Below are 22,759 nucleotides of genomic sequence, written 5' to 3' on the forward strand. Positions count from 1 at the left end.
TAATGATCTATGTAAAAAATCAAAATTTTAATTTCAATGAGTTTTGCTTCAATTTTAGCTTCTTTCAAAAAGGGTGTGTCCATATATATGGCTTTATGTGACTATCAGCCCAATTCCTTACAAATAGATGGCCCGGTCCAACACCGTCCACGGCTTACCACATGCAGCAAGGACATCAAATGTCTAGTATGGCAAGCGATGGACCTTTTTATCTACAATGTATATGCAATCGCTTGTTTTGCTAAAACAAATGTCATTTCCCTGCTTTTTCAAATACATGTTAAACTTTTTAAATACATTTTTCAAGTGTTCATATGTTTCAAGAAGATTTATTGTGTGATTGAAAAATGCTTATCATGTATTGTAAAAACTGTGCACATATTGATTAGAAAAATGTCAATCATCTATATAAAAACTTCACCGTGTATTAAAAATTGTTCATCGTGTATTTGGACAATGTTAACCTTGTATTTTTTTTAGAAATGTCATGTGTTTACAAAATGATGGTCGTTTATTTAAAAAACTATTCAATGCATATTTATAAATTTATCAACATATTATCTTAAAAATCACTGTGTATTAATAACAACGTTTGAATTAAATTTGAATTTTTTTCAAATTAATTTCCTAACTGTTCATCATTCATTTAAAAAATAGTACGCATTAAAAAGTATTCATCATGTATTTGAAAAATGTTCAACATGTATCTAAAAAACGTTTAATGTGTATTAAAAAAGTTAAAAGTGCATTTGTAAACACAAAAAAGGAAGATAGAAGAAAATAAAATTAGTAAAGAAAAACACTGAAAAACAAAAAGGAATACGATGCGAAATCTTGCTAAAACTTCCCGGACGGTTCTCAAAACAGCCCAAATCAAAATTGGGCCCGCCCACTTCATACGAGACTATAGGTAAGCGCCCCGTAGGTGTAAGCGAGATATAGCTCCCGCGTTTCAAAACCTAGAGAAAACGTATCCTTCTACAAGAAAAACTATCCAAATCCAAACAAATGCACAGTAAATATCTGTAACTGAAGCCCAGATCCATTTCCTTTAAAAATGTTCATCGTGTATTTGAAAAATGTTCGACATATTTCGAAATCACCGTGCATTTGTAAAAATGTTTGACGTCTATGTGAAAAATGTTCAACCGTGTTTTAAAATTGTTCACCATGCATTTTGAAAATATTTATCATGCATTAAAAATATTCGGCATGTATTTGGAAAATGATCAAGATGTATCTGAAAATTGTTTAACCTGCATTTTTAAAATGTAAAAAAATCAAGGGAAAGGCGGAAATGAAAAAAAAACATCAAATTGGTGGAGAAAATGATGAAAAAGAAAAAGAAAATATCGCATGGAATCTTCCTGAAACTGCCATAAGGTTCCCAAAACCGCTCAAAGAATGGTTGCTGAAAGGTTCGAGGCCGGAAATTGGCAATGGCTCCTAGGTGCATATGCGTGTGATGGATAGTATCTGGTGCCTAATTTCATGGTATCTTTCTTGGCGCCTACCACAGGAAAACCCCTCCTTTTGGAAGGAAATCAAATGAGTAAAAGTTTCTGCCGACTCCCCTCAAGGAACCACTCACTACTCAACTTGAAACCACGGACCTACCTCCTGCTTTTGACTTTCTTCTTTGTCCCAATTCATATCCCATTGTCTGAATACACATTTTGAAAAGTTAAAAATTCCGAACAAAAATTCCGCGTGTATATCCGGACATTCTTTGTGTGTGCACAAAGTTTTTGGTGAAAAACAAGGTTTTTTGTGGCTTGTGTAAAAAAGACAATTTCTGATGCTTCATTACAACTATTCATTTTGCATTTCTTTATCTTTTTTACACAAGCCACAAAAAATGTCGTTTTTCACCGAAACTTTGTGCATGCACATAGAATGTCCGGATATACCCGCGGGATTTTTGTTCCGAATTTTTCAACTTTTCAAAATGTGTATTCAAACAATGGGTGTATATGTAGATAATGTACACTTTATTGAGCAAGACTAAAGGTTCCCAACTCCCCTCTCCCTGACCCTGTTTCTTCCCAGCCAGCAGCACCGCAGCCGCCAGGGCTCCGCGCGAATTCGCACTGGTGACAGGTTTTTCCACGCGTGCCCGTCCCTCGCGTCGCCCCTAGGGCGACTCGGGGGATTCTAGGGTTTCCCCCTGCCGCCTTCCCCCACCTTCCCCACCCCCCTCACCGCCACCGGAGACGACCGCCGGGAAAGCCCGCGCGGGCGCCGGGGAAGGTGGCGGTGGGGTCTTCGGCGCTTCTTCGCGGAGGCCATCGGATCCAGGGGCGGCGGCCCCTGCTGGCGTGGGGTGCGGCGTGCCTGAGGGTTCGGCCGTGAGGACAGCGAGCCGCAGGCGTGCCAGATCTGGAGGTATTGCCCCCTCCCTCCATGCATCCCTTCCCAGTCCCCGGTTCGGTTTGGATCTTGCCGGATCCACCTTCGGTGTGTTCTGGTGGAGCAGATCGGTGTCCGGGGGAAACCTTGGCCGCCTTGGCTGGCCGGCAGCGGCGACGCTGCTTTTTGGCGCCGCTTTCCTCCTTGGGGGCGCTGCTGAGGGCACCATCTCTCCACTCCGACCCATGTCCGGGTGAAAGCCCAAGATCCGATGCGGATCGGGCGTCGGCGGCGCCCCGTGCACCGTAACCTTCCTGGAGGCGACGCCAAGGACATTGGGATCGGATGGAAGGGTCTGCAGGTGACGGGTGGGGGTGTGCTGCCTCCTTTTCGGTGGAGCGGTGTTTCTTTCTACATATTCTTGGCGGCGGCACTTGGCGGCATGGAGCAGCGGAGGCTTGGCGTCAGATGTGTGTTGACGGACACGCGCAGGAGGTCGACGCTGTCTGGCGTCGTGGTGGCGTCGGCGGCAGCGAGACCGGGCAAGGCCGGTGCAACAGTACAACTCTGAAGATGGATATGTGGCAGGTGGCTGTGGCGGCCTCATACCCGGCAGGCGTCCTGGTTGAGGAGCACGCCGGACTGGTGGGTGCCCATACCCGGCAGGCGTCCTGGTTGAGACCTCAGGTCTTAGATGTTAGGTTTGGCTGCAAGGTCTGTTTGGTATTAGACCCAGACCATCAGCGCCCCTTCATCAGTTAGATAGGAGTAGCGACAGAGGTTGCGAAGATGGTGGTTTTGGTCTTACTGTTGTACGACTTTGTATGTCTTGTGTTAATAATTAATAAATTGGCCGTATGCATCTTCCAGATGCAGAGACCGGAGGTATTCCTCCTTTTCTAAAAAAAAATGGGAGCAGCAGCGCTCTGTCTGTAACCCAAACTGTGTGGAAGCACAAGTTAACAACAGTCACTGGTATGAGTCACACAATTGACTTCCCTTTTACGTACGTACTTGTTTGAAGACGACCTGCTGACTCATCCTTGTATGTTCACAAGGTTCACTCACTCTCAATTAATTTTGTAGGCTGTGTTTAATAAATCCACTTTTTTCTTTCCTCTTCCCTGTATTCCTGAATCCTAAAAGCAAGAGCTCGTCTCATGTAACCATACAAGCTTAATATTTGGTCCTGCAACCGTCCAGGACTGTGCAAGCATGAACCATGTATATAACATCAAATCATCGTGCTACAATTCTAAAGCGGACCGAAACTCTAAATTTGGTCTGAAAAATCGTCTGTTCACGGCAAGTCCAATAGTTGAGCTATGTTGGCCATGAAAATTGCATAGCAACATCTTTGAAAGGCCGTAAAATTCACGGCAAGTCCCTCCTGAATTCTAGAGCAGCCTGCAACTGCAACTCAGAAATTAGTCTGAAACCCTTTTCAAGAACAATTGGTCTGAAACCTCATCTGCTCACAGTTCAGTAGTGGGCGAGGCCACTACTGTATGTGTTGGCTAAGATCTGCATGGGAACAATTTTTGCAAGGCCAATACAAATCGCATGAGAAATGCCTGGGATTGATGTTGAGCATCTCCGAGTAGCACAACTCGACATGTCCAAGAATTGGTTCAGTAGCATTTTGTCGATACCTAAGCCCTGTACGTCCACTCTCTGCGTCTCGCCTGGGACCGTCGAACACGTACGTACAGCTTCTGTACACTATTGTACTGCACCCCATGCGTGCACCCTGAACTCCTGACCTGACCCTGCATCTTCCTCTGTACCTATGCACCCTCAATTTTGCACTAGCTATACCCTAGAAAGAAAAAAACTTTGTACTAGCTATAATCAAACTGCAACAAACTTGATTACAAACATTCAGTTTTCTCGTTGATTGTGTCAAACCTTGATCCATGGAGGTACTGGATCGATTCCGTTAGGCACTCAGGCAGGCAGCAGAGGAAGAAAACAGAGCGACCGGCAGCAGCAGAGCACGAGAATGACTGGCTGTTGCCAAGTGCCGAGTTGATGCAGATGGCCGGAAGTTCAATGCTGGATAGGATACTTCCTGCTGAATCATTTCCCTATGTACACTACATCCCAAATCTCACGCCCCGCTTACATCTCTCAGACTGAAACCTGGTAGGTGAAGCAGTTTAGAGTACAGCAGTTCAAGCTACAGTGGAAGAGTTCAGAGTATTGGAGTGACAAAACGTTTCAACTCTGAAACCTGAGAACAAAAACTTGTGTCCAGCTGTTTCACCTTAAATAAATGGATGGTCCATTAAACCAAGTTACACACGAGTACACAAACAATAGGGAAACTTCACCTGGAGGTGAACTTAATAATTCTTAACAATAAATCAATGCAACAAATTCTGATACAAGATTTCCTGAAAACAAAATAGTACCAACACCACTTCTCCTGTGACGTCTTCAGGTTCAGGCATCACCACGACATTCCAATCAAGGCAACAGCACACCTTCGTGCTCTTCCGTTTAACAGAAAGATCCCCTGAATAGATGAAGGGAGAACATGTCACATCTAAGCGTCTGAAAGGTTGCGTACAGAAAGTGTTGTCCGAAATTAAATTGTTGATTATGATTAATACCTCTTGTGTTGGTAGTGAAATGTCAGGATATAACAATTCTCTGACAGCTGCTAGCTCTCTTCATTGCCGGTGGAGCTCTCTTCTTTGGTGCAACTCTCTTCCATTTCACCCCAGATAGATAGCCTGGGATGATTGGGATGGCTATTTGCCTCATTACTTATGGCGGCAACCATATAGCCCCACAATCCCTGATGGTAGCTTCGACATCTGAGTTCCCCTAAAGCTCAAGTACTTCAGTTGACTAGTAAGATGCCCGTGCGTTGCACGCAACACCGAAATGCATTGATCCGGGTAATCTCATGTTTAACAAATATCGATAGGTTTCTTCGGATATTCATTCTTCTCTAGAGCTCACAAGCATACAGGTGAATAGTAAATGTAGGAAAATAGATTTAAAAAAATATCTTTTGCAAACAAAAGCGTTCAAGTGTTCAACCTGCATCCAAAACTTCATGAAGAAATAACACTTATTGTGCTTTGCAAAAAATGATCTTCAAAAATTATTTTTTGAGTATCAATTTTGTTTATTTTTTCTAGACAGCTATGAATGTAACTCAGGATGACTTGGAAGGAGGCAGAGGAGATGGCGAGGAGGAGGGGGTGGTGGTGGTGGTTGGCAATGCGGCCCAAGCGAAGGCATGAGAGGCGTTGGGGGCAGACGACACCAAGAGCAGCGACCTCTCCAGGTTCTTATTTTGTCATGAGATGGCTAGATGAGGTGAGAGGCGGGGGGTTATGTTATGTACAAACGAGTAGTGGAGTGCGGGGGGCTTTTTGTAAAACTGACATAGTTTGTTCCAGATGTGTTGGATGTAAATCGAACGGTTGTAAATAAAGGATGGCAGGCACACCATCATCATCAACTCAGCTTTTTATAAAAGTAGAGAAATAGTTTAGCTATACCATTCATATCATACTCATGCAGACTCTCACAATCTTTATATTCTAGTACACGCAAAGCTTGACACCGAACAAGTCTAGGCAAGTGTTTGATACAAGTTGATGCTATCACTGTTAGAGATCGTATCATGGTTCAGCTCTTCACTCGCCAATATAGATGCAAGCTCTTGGTCAATATACTGGATTCATAGTCGCTGAATAAGACCACCACGCTTCGCCAAATCAGTTTGACTGTGGACTGCCAAAGAGAGGAAATTGTCTTCAGCCGATTTTGAAATAATGAGCTCAAGCATCATGTCATGGACTTGACAAGCACGAGCCTTTCTATCATAGCCAATTTCCAACGGTTGGACCATGCTTTTATTAATTAGCTCATAGAAGTGGTTCTCGGCAACCTCCTGTTTGCTCTGTCCACGCTCTTCAGAGATAAAGCCTTCTGCTATCCATCGCCTCACTAGAATATCACTCTCGCAGACGGTGTTTAGGTCATACAGATGATTTATATGTTGAGTCGGACGTCGCTGATAGTCAGTCAGAGGATACAGTGTCAGGTGGAGCTTCTAATGCTCAAAATTCTCTTATAGCACAACGTGTACAGAGACCGAGAAAAGAACCAGATCGTTATGGACATTGGGTCACGCCAGTGGTGCTTGGGAACGATTTTTAAAGGATCCCCTTCGCTGGCGAACGATCGCCAGGAGGGGTAGCATTTGGGAACGATTTTGCTGGCATATTTAGTTGTGAGGAATGGCACTTTATTCAGAGCAATATGGCAGCTACTTTTTCTTTAAGTAATATGGCAGTTACTGTCAGAGAAGGCAATTTTTCATTTAGAACTGCTACCGTTTGAACTCATCAATCATCATAGAAGTAAAACTGCCATCAAAAGGGGTATGTTTGCCACCCCTCTCCCAGCGAACGTCCGCCAGATAAGATTTCTGATTTTAAATATGTCCGCATTTTCTTAATTGTGGTTGTGCCATTTAAAAATTGTTCACAGTTTTTAAATAAATGTTTGGACATTTTGAAAAAGAATCACAAGAGTAAAAAAATAGTGTTATTTGAAAAATTGTTCTGGCTTTTTTTAAATAAATGTTCATATGTTTTAATATTCCTACTTAAGTGGATTGATTTTCTTCCTCCTTGAGGGGAGTTGCTTCTTTGTTTCTTTGTAATTATTAGGTATAGTGCACCCCTTCTCTGTATAGCCTTCTTTAGAGTCTTCCCTCTTTTCTTTATTTCTTTTTTCTTTCTTTCTTTCCTCACCTTGAGGAAGCCCTGTATGCCTTTTTGCCTTTATTAATAAAATGCTGTAAGGTGCAAGCCCTGCAGTCTTCATGGTAAAAAAAAATATTAATATAACTAAAAAGTGTTTGGTGTATTGAAAATATTGTTGTGTAATTTTAAATAGAGTTACCCTGTACTTTATAAAAATGTGATTTGCAAATTTTAAAAATGTTAATGCAGTTTTGAAAACCATGTTTTCTAAAAGTGAAAGAGAAACGGCAAAATATAAAAAGTATATGAAGTTTGAATCACGCGCGGATTGAAGCTATGCAATGGGCCAAGCACCACTACACTGGCAGACTTTTCATTGAAACATTTACCACTGCAGCCTGGAATATTTGGAAAGAGAGAAACAACTTACGACGCGTTTGGTTGGGTGGAAAAGCCGCGGCTTCCCAAACCAGCGCTTTCTGAAACGGCATCCAGCGTTTGGTACGCATACTACGTATTAGGTATCCGTGTCTTCCGATACATCGATTCACAAAACCGAAAACGGCCGGAGCGAAGGTGATTCGGAAAACGGAGTCGGATGCTCGAACCAAACTAGACGTGTATTCGGTAGAAAACCATTGGAAACCAGGGCTTCCCGATACCAGAACGAATCCGTTACCTGAGTGCGAACCAAACACGTCGTTAATATTTAAGCAATTCACACCTATAATCAGGGCTTGGGCTGAAAGGACAAGGCTGATTTGACTTGGCTAAAATATATGATTTCACAGAGCTTAGTGATTATATAACTGTTTTTTTTTCAAAATTGTAACTAACTATTGCTTCTGATTTAGCTCTCTATATGATTTTGCTTTTATAAGGGGATTCCTTTCCTCTTCCTTATGTAAATTTAACTATCTGTGTTTTCTTAATGTAGCAACAATAGAAGCCTCTCCTACAGTTTAAAGCTAAAAAAGGTATATGAAAAACAGGAAGAAAAGGAAATAGTAAAAAAAATAGAAAGGAAAAAAACGCAAAAAAGACCAAACCCACATCTCTTACCCGCAAACGACGGGCAAACAAACCAGATCTACGGCAAAAAAACCTGGATAAGGTGATGTCCTTTACTAGCCATGACCCATGTTCGGGCGAAGTCGGCGACTCTGTGCTCTATGCCGCCATAGGCGGTATTTCCCATCCCATGCTCACCACATCAATTTGGCGATCAAACCCACACTGAATGTGCACAGCATCGACCCATTTGCAGCTGACTCTTTTTCCTTTTTACCATTTCCTGTTCTTCGGCTTGGTTTCTACAGTTTTTTCTTCTTTCATATTTATTATTTTCCCCTTTTTCCAATTTTCCTGTTTTTACATATTATAATTTATTACAATTTTTTTAAATCATAAATATTTTTCAAACTCCGTGTAAATTTCTGAAATGCACTCATATCTTTAAATTAACATTTTCTTTCATGATTATATTTTAATTATTGAAAAAAATATGTATTGCTAAAACAATATTCAAGCATTTTTTTATCTCGGCATTTAAAAAATTAATGTATTTTTTATCTTTCAGCATTTAAAAAATGTTAATGTAATGAGGAAAAACTATATTTTTGTTAAAAATACTGTTTTATGAAGAAAAAAACTCATATGAAAATGTGGCAAACCAGATAAATATATTGGAAAACCAAAAACAGAAAGGAAAAAACGATGAAAAAACGAAAATAAAATGGGAGAGCTAGGAGGAGGAGTGACGCAGTAGCGGCAAATAGGCGCTCTTGTTGTTGGCAGCAGATACGACTCAGTTAAGTCGCCTTCTATTGTACAGCCTAGACTGTGTAGAAGCCATACAATGGGCACTGGTGTCAGTTTTACTTATGGTTATTTTCCTAGTTCGATTCTGCTGCTTGTGATTCGATCGACTGTCACACGACGACCTCATGGCTCATCCACAAGGTTTCATTCATCTCCAGTCACTTTTTGTAGATTCTGGTTAGTTCATCTTCTTGCAGCGCCGTTGTTTTTTCTTTTATCTCCCTAGAGGTCTGAATCCTGAAAGCAGAAGTTCATGGACCCAGAGTCCAAGTTGGTTTTCAATCGTACAAATTTCCTAGTTGTTTTTTCTTTTATCTCCCTAGGGCCGACGCTGCTGCTGTTGCTGCCGCATATGGAGCGGCTGGGCGGCGCGCAGCTGCAGCTCGTGGTGGCCACGTCCGCGAGCAGACTGTGCCGTGCCGGTCCCGGTCCGGGGACGGACACTGGACGTCCAACCGATGCAAGTGCATGCATGCTCATGGCTGAGGCAAAGGCAGCCATTTATTCGCATGTGTGCATGGACAGGGCTTTATTGTCCTGCGTGTACGTACGTGGGAGTAGTATTTATGGCCTGTGTGCACGGGCAGGGCAAACCTAAAGTGGATTTAATCTATGAGGGGAGGAGAGATCGATCGTAGGACGCACTGCAGTGATCACCGTTAGTGCAGTGCACTGGATCCAGATCCAGGGTACGTAGCGTACGTGCACCTTGTAGCTACATTAACTCTCGTTTCTGAGAACAAAATAGTTACATTAATAACTTGGTGAAGAAAGTTGGTATATGGGCTGTGAGTGAAGTTTCCAAATCCCAACTTGTTCAGTGCCTGCTCTGGCCGTGCATGACACGAGAGGGCAGAGTACCATCGTGTGCACTGCCCTCGGCCAACATGCATCTTTGCACGTGCTCCTGCTTGTGCTGGTTTTCTCAAGTCAGTATGCGTTTTTTTTTTCTTTTGAGACACTCAAGCCGGTATACGTGCGCTGACTAGTGCTCTCCTCCAAAAGAAAGCAGTCAAGAAAGAAAATTGTCCCACTGACCGCTGAGCCGCTCGCAGCTCGAAACCTTTGCTGTGCTGTGAGAACTCGGGGAAAACAACAGCACTGGCTTCTTCTGTTTGTTTCTTTTGAAAAGTCTAATCATTTCCTTGACGTGGAAAAAGTGAGAAGATGGGTAGATTATTATTTATTTTTTTGCGGGGGAGAAGATGGCTTGGGCATCAGGTTGGCACGAGATGTGTACCGGTAACAATAACATTTAGCTATATGCAGGTTGCCTGATTTTTAAATTTAGGCAAGTTATTTTTCTGACTGTCGATTCATTTGTCAAGATTTGTGCTGTTTTTTTTGTCCTGTGTTGTTTCATGGCTTCTTAGCATGATTTTTGACTTGCCCTTGTTTGAGGCAACTCAATTTTTTCATAGGTTGATTTTTGACATGCCCCTATATGGGGCAAGTCAATTTTTCTTTAGGTTGGTTTTTTTACTTGCCCTTGTTTGGGGTAATTCGATTTTTTCTTAGGCTGATCTTTTTGACTCGCCATTGTTTGGGGTAAGTCGATTTCTCTATTGGGTTTCAAGCCCGTTACAAGTTGCATGTTTTGTTTGTTTGTATGCGTTTTGCTTTTACTTATCTTTATATTTTCGGTCAGTTTTTCTTTTTTACATGGGTATTTTTTGCATGAGTATTTTTAACACCATTTTAGCTATATGTAACTCGCCCAAAAATTGATTTCCGATCAATCAATTTTTTGGGCGTTGATTTCTGCTTTGAGATTCATGGTCCTTTTTTCTATTCTATTATGTGAGTTGTTCTGGGGTGGGGTTTTTTCGACTAACCACCAAATATTTCGGCCGGTTAATTCCTAAATGGGCTAAAGCCATTACCAGTGCGACCAAGTCCTCGCCTTTCTCGGTTTGTTATTTTTTTTATTTTTTTCTTTATTGGTCAATTTTTCATTTAGTTTCTAGGCATTTTTGGGATGTTGGGTGTGTGTAAATGTACGAAAACTTACATTATTATATTAATATTCTTTGCACACTATAAAAAACTGTAATTTCAATGCAAAGTTGTGTGCAAGTTTTTATTAAAAAATATTTTTTCTTCTTCTTAAAATGTAATACCAATGCCGGAGTTCATTGTTCCTTATAAAAAATATTTAATTTCTTTCTTCTTTGAGGGTAATATCAATGTCACATATTCATTCCTTCTTAGAAAACTTTTTTTTGTAAAAATTTCACCATTATATGTTTATTCTTGCATATTTGAAAATAGTGCAATTTTTTTGTTTATTTTGTGAAATGTGTCATTGTTTGATTTTGATTTTGTTTTTTCTTACTTCTTAAAGGGTAATACCAGAAGGGGAGCCTTGGCGCAGTGGTAAAGCTGCTGCCTTGTGACCATGAGGTCACAGGTTCAAGTCCTGGAAACAGCCTCTTGCAGAAATGTAGGGAAAGGCTGCGTACAATAGACCCAAAGTGGTCGGACCCTTCCCCAGACCCTGCGCAAGCGGGAGCTACATGCACTGGGGCTGCCCTTTTTTTTAAAGGGTAATACCAATGTCCATAATTCATTCTTCTTAAAAACATAATTATTTTTACTTCTTTTAGTTTTTTTCTTTTTCTTTTTCTTAAAGGGTAATACCAACGCCACTAGTTCATTGTTTCTTACAAAACATCATTATTTTCATTTGCTTACGTGTTCGTTTGATTTTCTTTATTGTTTAAGGGTAATAACAATGCCACTAATCAGTTCTTCTTAGAAAACTTATTTTTGGCAAATTTCACTATTTTATGCTTATTCTCGCATATTATAAAAAGCTCAATTTCTGAGTGAATTGCGTGCAAATTGTTTCATTAATTGTTTTGGTTTTTAAATTTTCTTTATTTTTAAAGGGTAGTATCAATGCCACTAATTAATTGTTTCTTAGAAAAATTTGTTATTTTAATTTTGTTTTAGCTTTTATTTCATTTTCTTCCTCCTTAATTAAAGGGTAATACCAAAGCAGATAACTCATTTTTTCTTAGAAAATTTTATTGTTTTGAATTTGGTTTTATTTTGTCTTCTATAATGGTAATACCAATGCTACTAATTCATTCTTCCTTCGAAAACCTCATAATTTTGATATTTTTAAAGTTTTTTTCATTATCTTTCTTCTCAAAGGGTAATACCAAAGCCACTAATGTATTGTTTCTGAGAAAACTTTAGTATTTGTTTTTGTCTTTTTTTCATTTTCTTCTTCTTTAATGGTAATACAATTGCCAGAGTTTCATTCCTTTTCAGGAAATTTGGTTTTTTCTGAAAATTGCACTATTATATGCTTACTAGCTAATTGGTCGTGCGTTGCAACGGGGCATATGTATTCCTTTTTATTTTAGTTTAGTTACTTTTTTATTTTCTTTCTTCTTTAAGGGTAATACTAATTCCACTAATTCACTGTTCCTTATAATATTTTTTATTTTGATTGAATTTTATTTCATTTTCGTTCTTCTTTAAGGATAATATCAGTGCCACTAATTCATCGTTCCTAATGAAACTTTATTATTTTGATTTTATTTTAGTTTTTATTTTATTTTCTTTCTTCTTTAAGGGTAATAACAATGCCACTAATTCATCCCTCCTTAGAAAACTTATTTTTCTATGAAACTTTCATTATTATATGTTTACTCTTACATATTATAAAAAGCAATATTTTGATTTAAATTATGTGTAAACTTTGTCATTATTTGATTTAATTTTTATTTATAAAACGTTTAGTATTAAAAAGCGTAGTTAAAACCATGTTAGTTAAAAAATTATGGCATTCACTTAGGAAATATTGTGTGGTTGATCATTATTTGATTCATTTATATGCATTGTAGCCCGTAGCAATGCACATGCGTTCTACTAATAACATCTTAACTATGTGATTTTTTATTAATTGCCCAACAGTAATTTGTCTACCCACCGTATGCTATTGTTTCGACAGAGAAGACTCTAGTGAAAACTATGGCCAATGGGTCTACCTTAATCATATTGATTAAACCAAAAATACTTTGTTGTAACTTATTTAATTTTCTTTTCTTTTACAATTTATCTATCTATAACTATCAGATTTAAACCTTGCAAGTAAAGAGTTCAAGGGGATTGACAACCCCCTTGCCCGTGTTGAGTGCAAGCATTTGCTCTTGTGGGTGCAAGTGCTGCTTGACTCGGTTTTGCTTGGTGCTCCTATTGGTTCGGTAACCTTAGCTCTCACTGAAGGAAATACTTATCTCTACTGTACTGCTTCACCCCTCCTCTTCGGGGGAAATCCCAACACAGTTTACAAGTAGCAGGAAGAATTTCTAGCGCCGTTGCCGAGGAGCTTTCATCAAAACTATATAAGTACATTTACTCAAATTATCAATTACTTTCTCTACTTTTTATTTTCCTTTTTATTTGCCTCTCTTTTTCATCTCCCTCCACTTCTCTAAAAAACCGAAAAACACAACAAAATAGTTTACTTTGTGCTTGCTTGCTTTACCAATATGGCTAGTACTTCGCTTGTTGCTTGTACACTCGAGAATGAAGTACTTAATTTTAAACAAAGGGAGGAGAGAGTTTAAAAGTTGCTTGGTATAGGATTTGCCATGCTCAAAATAAATCAACTCGTAAGCAATCCACTACAGTTCTTCTTCGTAATTTTTATGTGGGTGTTACTACTTGGTATAGATTTGTGTTTGACACTATTACCGTAGGGAAATTCTTGAGTAGTAACCCTTATGATGCTTTCAATGCTTGGGAAATTTAGTAGGATCACCACCTATTACTATAGATGGAATGACATTGACTTTGGAAATGTTATGCGAAGATTAGAAGTTACTGAAAATAAAATGGCCACTATTGAACATATTGAGAGTCTAGATAAGAGGGTCCATAATCAAGTTATTCGATTTAGCTCAAAGGTAGGAACCATATTAAAGATCTTAAAAGTGAAAGATCCAATAATTATTGAAAGAGTAAAACAAAGTCGCATTAGAATTGTCAACTTGGACGAAATCATTAATAATTTGGGTTCTAGTTTTGCTTCTATTAAAACTATTGAGAAAAATCCTCTTAATAAGAATCCTAAGTTTATGTATGTTCCTAAGAATAAAGGTGCCACATCTATTACATACCACCATAGTAGACGACCAAATCCATTTATAGAGTATGAACGCAACATCACTTCCAACACAAACATGCAGGAATCAACAAACAAAGTAGCTAAAACCAGACAAAGGGAAGTACATGTTGTTTATTTGGCGGCAAGTGTAACTGTTTCGACTCCATCTCCTTCAGTAGAGCGCCCAACTGACAGTTGGCAAACAAATCAGAAACATAGCAGCAATCTTGAGGGCTAATAGTTGCAGTTGCATCCAAATGGAAAACTTTTTATTTAGAATGTGCTCAATCTTTTGCCAATTCGGATCATCAATTGTTAAACAATAGCACATGAGGAATGTGCATATCTGAAGGAAAATATTAACAAATATATCAAAGATAAAGTTGCCATTCAGTTTAAATTTCTACTAAGCAGAAGTAAGATGAAAATGAAGTTGACATGCATGAGAGAGCAAAGTCACAATACTAATACCACCTTGTCCAACAGGTATTAAATTAAAAAAAATCCATGCATGTCACATTACGTGGGTTCATCTCATAGTACACACACACACACAGGATTTCACTAATAGTCTTACTACTCTTTCACATCACATTTCCTTCTCTCACTTCTTCTCATCCTCCTCCTCCTCCTCCCTCTTCTTCTTCTCCTCCTCCTCCCTTTTGTCCACATCGCTTATTGCTCTAGCATGAATCTCAGCTAGACTCTGGTCCTTGCGCCTCTCTATGTCCTCCTCCCTCTTCTTCTTTTTCTCCTCCTCCTCCTCCTTCCTCTCTTGATTCCTTATGGCACGAGCAAGAATCACAGCAAGCCTCTGGGACTTACAAAATTCTTCCCACTCAGACCCATATTCTTCATCATGCATACAAAAAATAAATCCATACAATACACCTAACTATTGGGTGCTCGTCTGCGGACCTGGTTCGATTAAAGCGATCTTCCTTCTCTCTCTTGCGCCTATTCCAGTCGATTTTCTTCTGCTCCCATTCCGTAGCAAGCTCTTCCATGGCCCGCTTTCGATCATCATTGTTCTTCTCTTTGATTGTCTGATGCTCTTTGATGTATCCTAGTAGCTCATAACTCACATGGTTCATTCCACCAGAATAATTTGACCAAATTCAGCCAAAAGAAATGTACGTGGAAGAAGTGTAAGTCATCCTAATGCATGTAATTAGAGGAAACAAAGGAGGTGTGTGCTACTTTTGCTTATGTGCCACACCGTTACCAATATAGTTTATATTGAACTTTAATATTTTATATAATCTTTTGATCATGCTACATTTTAGTGAGTATATATATTTCCAATTCTTAGTTAGCATAGCTAACACATAAAAATGATGCAAACAATCATTTGTATTGGCATTTGTATTTTAATACATATCATTGACAAGTAGACTTAAATTGTCCAACAATTAAGATTTATTTTGTTTCTTTACTTCTCTGAATATCTTGAAATTGGAATCCCTTAAATGGAGAATAAAAATGAATAAAATTGCATGCCCTTTTGAATTTATATTTGACAATTGCATGGATAACATAGTGAATACGTGTATTTGTATGTATGTGTGCATGTGTATTTTAAGTAACATCCTTTGATATTATTTTAGATATTTGTAAAAAGTCTGGACTAACAAATATCTTAATAGTGGTTCTAGTGTATTATTAGGTAAGAAAAATTGTAAGAAGTTCTAGAGTATAAGTTAAACAACTGGCATGATGTTTTACCAAAAATGTATATATGAATTTAGAGTGCAAATTGGATTTACATTTTTTCTGAATAATAGTGGTTCTGGTGTATTATTAGAGTATAAATTAAACTAATGGCATCATGTGAATTCAGCTCGTCCTTCTCGTCGTGAGTGTTTGCGCGTGACTTTGTGAAAATGGGTTTTGTGATTTAAAGTTGTCATTTCATCATGTGTTTGTTGGATCGTTTCAGTGTTTAGTCAGCATATCGTTACAGACAAATGCTCCTACGGAACAACGAAATACTTGTAGTCCCTTTCGGGAGTTCCATGTCGCTCCTTTCTCATAGTCTCTGTTTGAGATACGTGGCGGCGGTGGCACAGCCTCGAACCTTCAGTTCCGGCAGCTGGTGCTTGTGGCGATGCTGCTGGGGCCAGTGGGTGGAGTGGGGCGGTCGCCGACGGAGAAGCGGCGACATCTGTTGCGGCTGGCGCAAAGTCTTCGAGGTGATACCGACATTGCTGGTCCCAACTTTTATTCTATGCAATTGATTAGTACGAAATATGTTGAGTAGATTACCGGAGTTCAGTATCCTCTACTGCCAGCAAAATTTCTAGTGAGTTCCTTCAGATTACCGGAGTGAGGAAAGTTGCGCACAGAAAGTGTTGTATGGAAATTGTTGATTATGATTAATACCTCTTTCATTGGTAGTGAAATGTCATGATATAGCACTCCCCTGACAGCTAGCTCTCATGCTTTATACATAATATTTCTCGGGTAGATAACCTGTGATGATTGGGATGGCTATTTGCCTTGTTCATTATAGCGGCAGTTGCAGCAGATTTGCTTTCAGAAGATGTGCCAGCATCAATGCAAAGATCAACTTTGGCATCTCTCAGACATGGGAGGTGGCCAAGACCCAAGTAGAATCCATAGGCTTCTGCCACTAAAACAAACAACGGCAGCACCAGCTTCTCCAGCTTTGGCATTGCCCCTTCTTCAAATGTCAAGTAAATTGCACCTCCAGAACTGGGAAGGTAGAGTTCCTTCAAACACGGGAATGTAAGGCCTTGTACTGTAAGCCTTTCTTTTTGGACTGCGTCCAATGGTAGACTTAGACAAAGTAAGGAAGGCATCTCTCCAAGTATCCACAGATCCTCCTCTGTTGCTTCAATCAAATTAATGTCCAGGTGTCTTTGGCGTCTTTGGTAAATAGTAGTTAGTGGACATCCCAAATATTTGGAGGTTATACGGCAGAGGGGACCAAGAATCTAAGAACTGGAGGGGTGTTGAATTATGAGAGAGTATCCGTAAAGACTGAAGTTTGTAGGTGGCAAGCTTGCTTAGTGAGGAAAGTAACATCTCTTCATGCCTTCTATATTCCTGAGATCCTTTACTGTCCAACTGTACAAGAATTTATTTCAAACCGTTTAGATTCCCTAGTTCCTCGATAGCACAATGAACTCTTGATAATATTGAAGCCCGAGAACACCTGTAAATTCCACATATTTCCAAACCCATTTGGTATCTTCGTTTCACCGCGAGGAAAACCAGAACATCTTGAAATGAGTAGATGTTTTAGCTTAATGAGCTGAATAATTCCAGGGCAATTCTTCTATACGTGTATCTCTAAGATCTAGCGTCTTTTAGACCATATAGCCTCACAATTCCTGATCGTAGGTTTGACATGCCAGTGCCCCTTAAGCTCAGGTACTTCAGCTGGAATAGCTTATATATGTCATTCATATCATACTCATGCAGATTCTCACAATCTTGAAAGTCTAGTACACGCAAAGCTTCAAATTCAGCAAGCCTAGGCAAGTGTATGATGCAAGTTGATGCTATCATTGTCAGAGATCGTACACGGCTCAGATCTTCATTTTTCAATATAGATGCAAGCTCTTGGTCAATATGATGGACTGATAATCGCCGAATAAAACCACGACAATTTGTCAAATCAGTTTCACTATGGCCTGCCAAAGAGATGAAATTATCTTCCACTGATTTTGAAATAATGAGCTCAAGCATCATGTCATGGACTTGACAAGCACGAGCATTTCCATCATAGCCAATCTCCACGAGGTGGACCATGCTTTTGTTAATTAGCTCATAGAAATGGTTCTTGGCAACCTCTTGCTTGCTCTGTCCACGCTCTTCGCAGATAAAGCCTTCTCCTATCCATCGCCTCACTAAAATATCTCTCTCAATCACATAATCCTCAGGATATATACATAAATATAACAAGCATGTCTTCAGGTTAGGTGAAAGGTCATTGTAGTTAAGTGATAGTATGCTATTCATTCCATCTAAACTTTGGTCTTTGTCCAATGCAGAACCAATAGACCTTCTGACCCTCTCCCACTCATCTTTGACCATCGGTTTTGTTGCCAATAAACTTGATATACTGATAATTGCCAATGGGAGGCCTCCACATTTCTTCAACATTTTGTCTGAAACTTGTTTTAGCACATCAGGGCAACGGTCCTCGAAACCAAATATTCTTTTGAAAAACAATCAGGGAGAACACTTAGAGCTTCCATTTCATACACGCGGCCATTACCATCTAGACAACATGATCTTGCTACATCAACAATGCGTGTAGTAGCTATAATTCTGCTAGAAAAATCATTCTCTGGGAAAGCATTCTTAATAGCGTTCCAAGCTGATTTTGACCATATATCATCAATAACAATGAGATACCTAATAGATATAAGTAGATATTATTAACCAACTATGAAACGAGTTCAAGTGCAAAACATGAAGAACAATGTCTTTTTTTTCTCGAATATGCACGAGTGTGCATATGATATATTAAAGAAGAAAGGCCAAGAGTGCCTCCACCGTAATTTACAGGGTTGTTGTTGTTACATGCTAATCCTCATCACTCACCCACCTCTCTACCCTAGCGAAGAAGGGCATTACATTCCCTCGTAATAACCCAGCGGAGGACCAAATGGAACCCTCAGAACACACCTTTCTCAGTAACTTCTCAACCAAAGGATGCGCGCCCTCGAAGACAATGGCATTTCTATGCTTCCACAACTCCCACCAGGTGAGCGCGAAGATGGTGCGAAGATCCTTCGTGCTGACATTGTTCGATCCACGCTTGTCGACGGCCCACTCCACCAGCGAGTTTTGGGCAGTAGGAATCCAACTCGGTGTCCCTAATGCAACGAAGGTCGCTGCCCAAACTGTCCGAGCAAAAACACATGTGAGAAGAACATGATTGATCGTTTCCTCCTCTTGATCACAAAAAGGACATGCGGCCTGGTGAGGTAGGCCTCTGCGCGCAAGGCGATCCGAGGTCCAGCATCTGTCCTTCATGGCTAGCCATGTGAAAAACCTGCATTGCATAGGAGCACGTGATTTCCATGTCAGGTCCGCCGTTGGGATCACCTCCCGGCCCCAGAAAGCTACCGCATAAGCCGATTTCACAGAGAACTGCCCATTAGTCTCCCACGACCATGCTATCTCATCCAGCTCCTCGTCAGAAAGTTCCCAACCATTAACCACCTGCCATAGTGCTAGAAACTGATGCAAGGTTTCCGGTCCAAAGTTGGAACTGATGTCCATCGCCCAAGAGCCGTCTTCCATGGCCGTACTGACCATGCTCAGGTTGCGAGTGCGGGGTGGCACCAAATCATAGACCCGCGGTGCTAGCTCCTGTATTCTTTGCCCATGTAGCCATCGGTCCTCCCAAAAGCGTGTCGTTTGTCCTGACCGCACATTGCTCATCATGGCTGCTTGGCATAGCATTTGTGATTCCTCCGGGACTTTGATTTTGAATTCCTTATAGGGTCTTGACACATCAGTCCTCGTGAGCCACGGCCAGCGATCTTGCATGGCGATATTCATCCATCTTAGATTTGGCAGCCCCAATCCACCTGCCCACTTCGGCATACAAACCATATCCCATGCAACAGCACAATTACCACCGTTTGCCTCAGCTTTTCGGCACCATAAGAAACCACGGCAAATCTTGTTCATTGCCGCTATAGTTTTCATAGGTAGGTCCAACACCATCATGGCATGGATCGACATCGCACACAGGACAGACTGCACAAGAGTTAGCCGTCCACTCTTGGGCATCATAGCTGCCCTCCATTTCGGTAGCTGATTTGCCATATGATCCACCAAAAACTGCAGTTGCGTTGCGGATTGCTTCCTTAGCGATAGGGGTAGCCCAAGATACTCGATCGGAAACGATCCCAGGGGGCATTGCAACTCATTGCATGCCATTGCAATCTCCTCATCGGAGCACCTGATAGGTAGGGCCGCGGATTTGCTCATGTCGATTTTCAGCCCTGCTGCCTCGCCAAAGATCTCAAACAGAGACTTGCACACCTCAAGGTCCATTTGATTTGGCTTGATAAATAGCACCACGTCATCAACAAAGATAGATAAGCGTTTCCTCATGCCAACACGCGCCAGGGGTGACATCACACCTCTAGCCATAGCCACCTCGAACAACCTTTGAAGGGGCTCCATTGTTAGAATGAAGAGCATTGGGGAGATCGGGTCGCCTTGCCTCAGCCCTTTACAATTGTATATCGTGTCTCCCGGATCACCATTCACCATGATCTTGGTGGTCGATGTTGCAAGTATCCCGCATATCCAAGACCTCCACCTTGGTCCGAAGCCCATTTGATTCAACACCTCAATAAGGAAAGGTCACTGGACGGAGTCAAATGCTTTGGATGTATCTAGTTTTAGCAGTACAGTTGAACTCCTCAAAGCATGCAATCGGTGTGCCATGCTCTGCACAAGCATGAAGTTATCATGCAGCGATCTGCCCTTAACAAACGTGCTCTGGTGGTTCCCAAGCAGCTTGGGGAGATCCTCCACCAACCGACAAGCCAAAACCTTTTCAAAGATCTTAATGGCTCCGTGGACAAGGTTTATAGGCCGGAAATCACTCACCTCCAAAGCCCCCTCCTTCTTGGGCAAAAGTGAGACAAGGGACTTATTGATTGCGGCCAAACCTCTCATGTCCCCGTTGTAGAAACTGTTCATCGCTCTCATGAAATCCACCTTGATTATGTCCCAGCAAGTTGCATAAAAACGTCCGGTGAACCCATCCGGCCCCGGGGCTTTGTCCATGGGCATGCTCTGATTACTTTCTCCACTTCCTCATCCGTGAAAGGGCTCTCCAAGTGCTCTAAGTCCAGGTGCGGCAAGCCCAACATATCAAGATTGAGAGCATGAGACCTCGCCTCCGCAGAACCAAAAGCTGCACCAAAGTATGCATCCACCGTCGATGCCACCTCGTCCTGCCCAGAGTATAAGTTGACATTGTGCTTCACTGCTCTTATGATATTCTTTCTCTGTTTATGACTAGCTTGTTGGTGGAATAGCCTAGTATTTCTGTCACCCTCACGTAGTTGCAACAGCCTTGATCGTTGCCTTGCTATCGTCCTCTCCAGAGAGCTCAAGCCCAGAAGCTTCTTCTTTAGACATTTCCTCAACGCCCTCTCAGCGTCAGATAGTGCTCTTGTCTCCATGGAAATGTCGAGCTGTTTGATAACTTCAAGCGCAATCAATATTTGCAGTTTCACATTACCGATCCAACGGTCACTCCATTTTTGGAGGCTCACAGCAGTTGCCCTCAACTTGTTATGCAGCGTGAGATAATCATTGGTGGCCACATGAGTGGTGGACCAAGCCAGCTTGACTACATCCATGAAACCCTCGGCTCGAATCCAGAACGACTCAAACTTGAAACGGCTCTTCATATTGATGCTCACATTCATATCTAGCACCAACGAGCAATGGTCAGACACAGCCGTGCCCAGCGCCGAAAGGAAACTTGCTGGATAGGCCTCGTCCTAGTCGTTTGAGGCAAACACGTGATCAATCTTCTCCAAAGTAGCCACTCTTCGTTCGTTTGACCATGTGTATCTTCTGCCGTTCAAATATATCTCTTTTAGTTCCAAGGCGTTAAGCTTAGCCCGAAACCTCCCCATCATTCTTCGGTTAATCAAGGCATTGTTCTTGTCCTCCTTGCAAGTGATGAGATTAAAATCTCCGGCCACGAGCCAAGGCCCAGCGTGCAGGTCTCGAATATCCACTAAATCTTGTAGGAACTCTACCTTCTCTTCCTCCTCTTGTGGCCCATATACACATGTGAGCCACCATGGCTGGTCGTCCTCAGGGCATCTGACAAGCACAGTTAATGTATGGCTGGTATAGTGCGGGTTAGAGAGTTGAGTCATCGTGGCATCCCAGGCCACCAAGATCCCACCATGCGTTCCGGACGCAGGAAAATAGAAAAACTTCTCAAACTTAGTACCGAGGCATTGTCGTACAACGTTTAGCGATACATCATGCAATTTAGTTTCCTGGAGACACACAATGGCAGGACAAGCCTGATTCACCACCTGGAAAACCGTGTTCCGACAAGCAGGCGCATTTAGCCCTCGGACATTCCACACCATCATCCTCAAAGGTTGCACGTTCATTGCAAGCGCCAACCGAGCCACTAGCGCGTGCACTAGCACACCTCCACCCCCTCCAGGGGCACAACCGGCGATTCCCACCCGAATAAGGCGAGCACTGTGACGCCCGGATAATGAGGCTACAGTAAAACTCTGCTAATGATGCCACGTCACCTCCGTTACTGTTGCTAATCCCTCATTAGTTCAAAAACCGATTCAAATTCAAATTCCAAATATGGCATACAACAAAAGTTTTCAAACATTAAAACAAAAATGTTCGGTTTGTGCCAAATAATTCGTAAGTAATATTGGTGGATAAACCAAGTCTTTATAAAAAGTTTAAATGCACTTAACTAAATAAAACAGTAGCGAAATAATTATTTAAATGCTTTTAAATTAATAACCAAATGTTAAACTAGTTTATGTAGTCACCAAACTTTTTAAGGCCGTGGGTTATTCAGAGACATTAATTTAGGAACTATTGTCATATTTTACGAAACTAAAGAAATTGAAGGTAAAATAAAACAGAAATAGAAAAATAAAATAAAAGGAGAACCACCCCCCTCTAGGCCACGGCCCAGCTGGCCTCTGGCCAATCAGGCCGACTAGGCCGG

General features: G+C 41.1%; 1 pseudogene; it reads right to left on the reverse strand.

The window, feature by feature from the left end:
- Positions 1 to 16,454: 16,454 nt before the first annotated feature.
- Positions 16,455 to 19,305, reverse strand: LOC119316134 (annotated as a pseudogene).
- Between the last annotated feature and the right edge of the window lie 3,454 nt (positions 19,306 to 22,759).

This window comes from Triticum dicoccoides, chromosome 6A (assembly GCF_002162155.2).
Source record: "Triticum dicoccoides isolate Atlit2015 ecotype Zavitan chromosome 6A, WEW_v2.0, whole genome shotgun sequence".
Classification (NCBI taxonomy): domain Eukaryota; kingdom Viridiplantae; phylum Streptophyta; class Magnoliopsida; order Poales; family Poaceae; genus Triticum; species Triticum dicoccoides.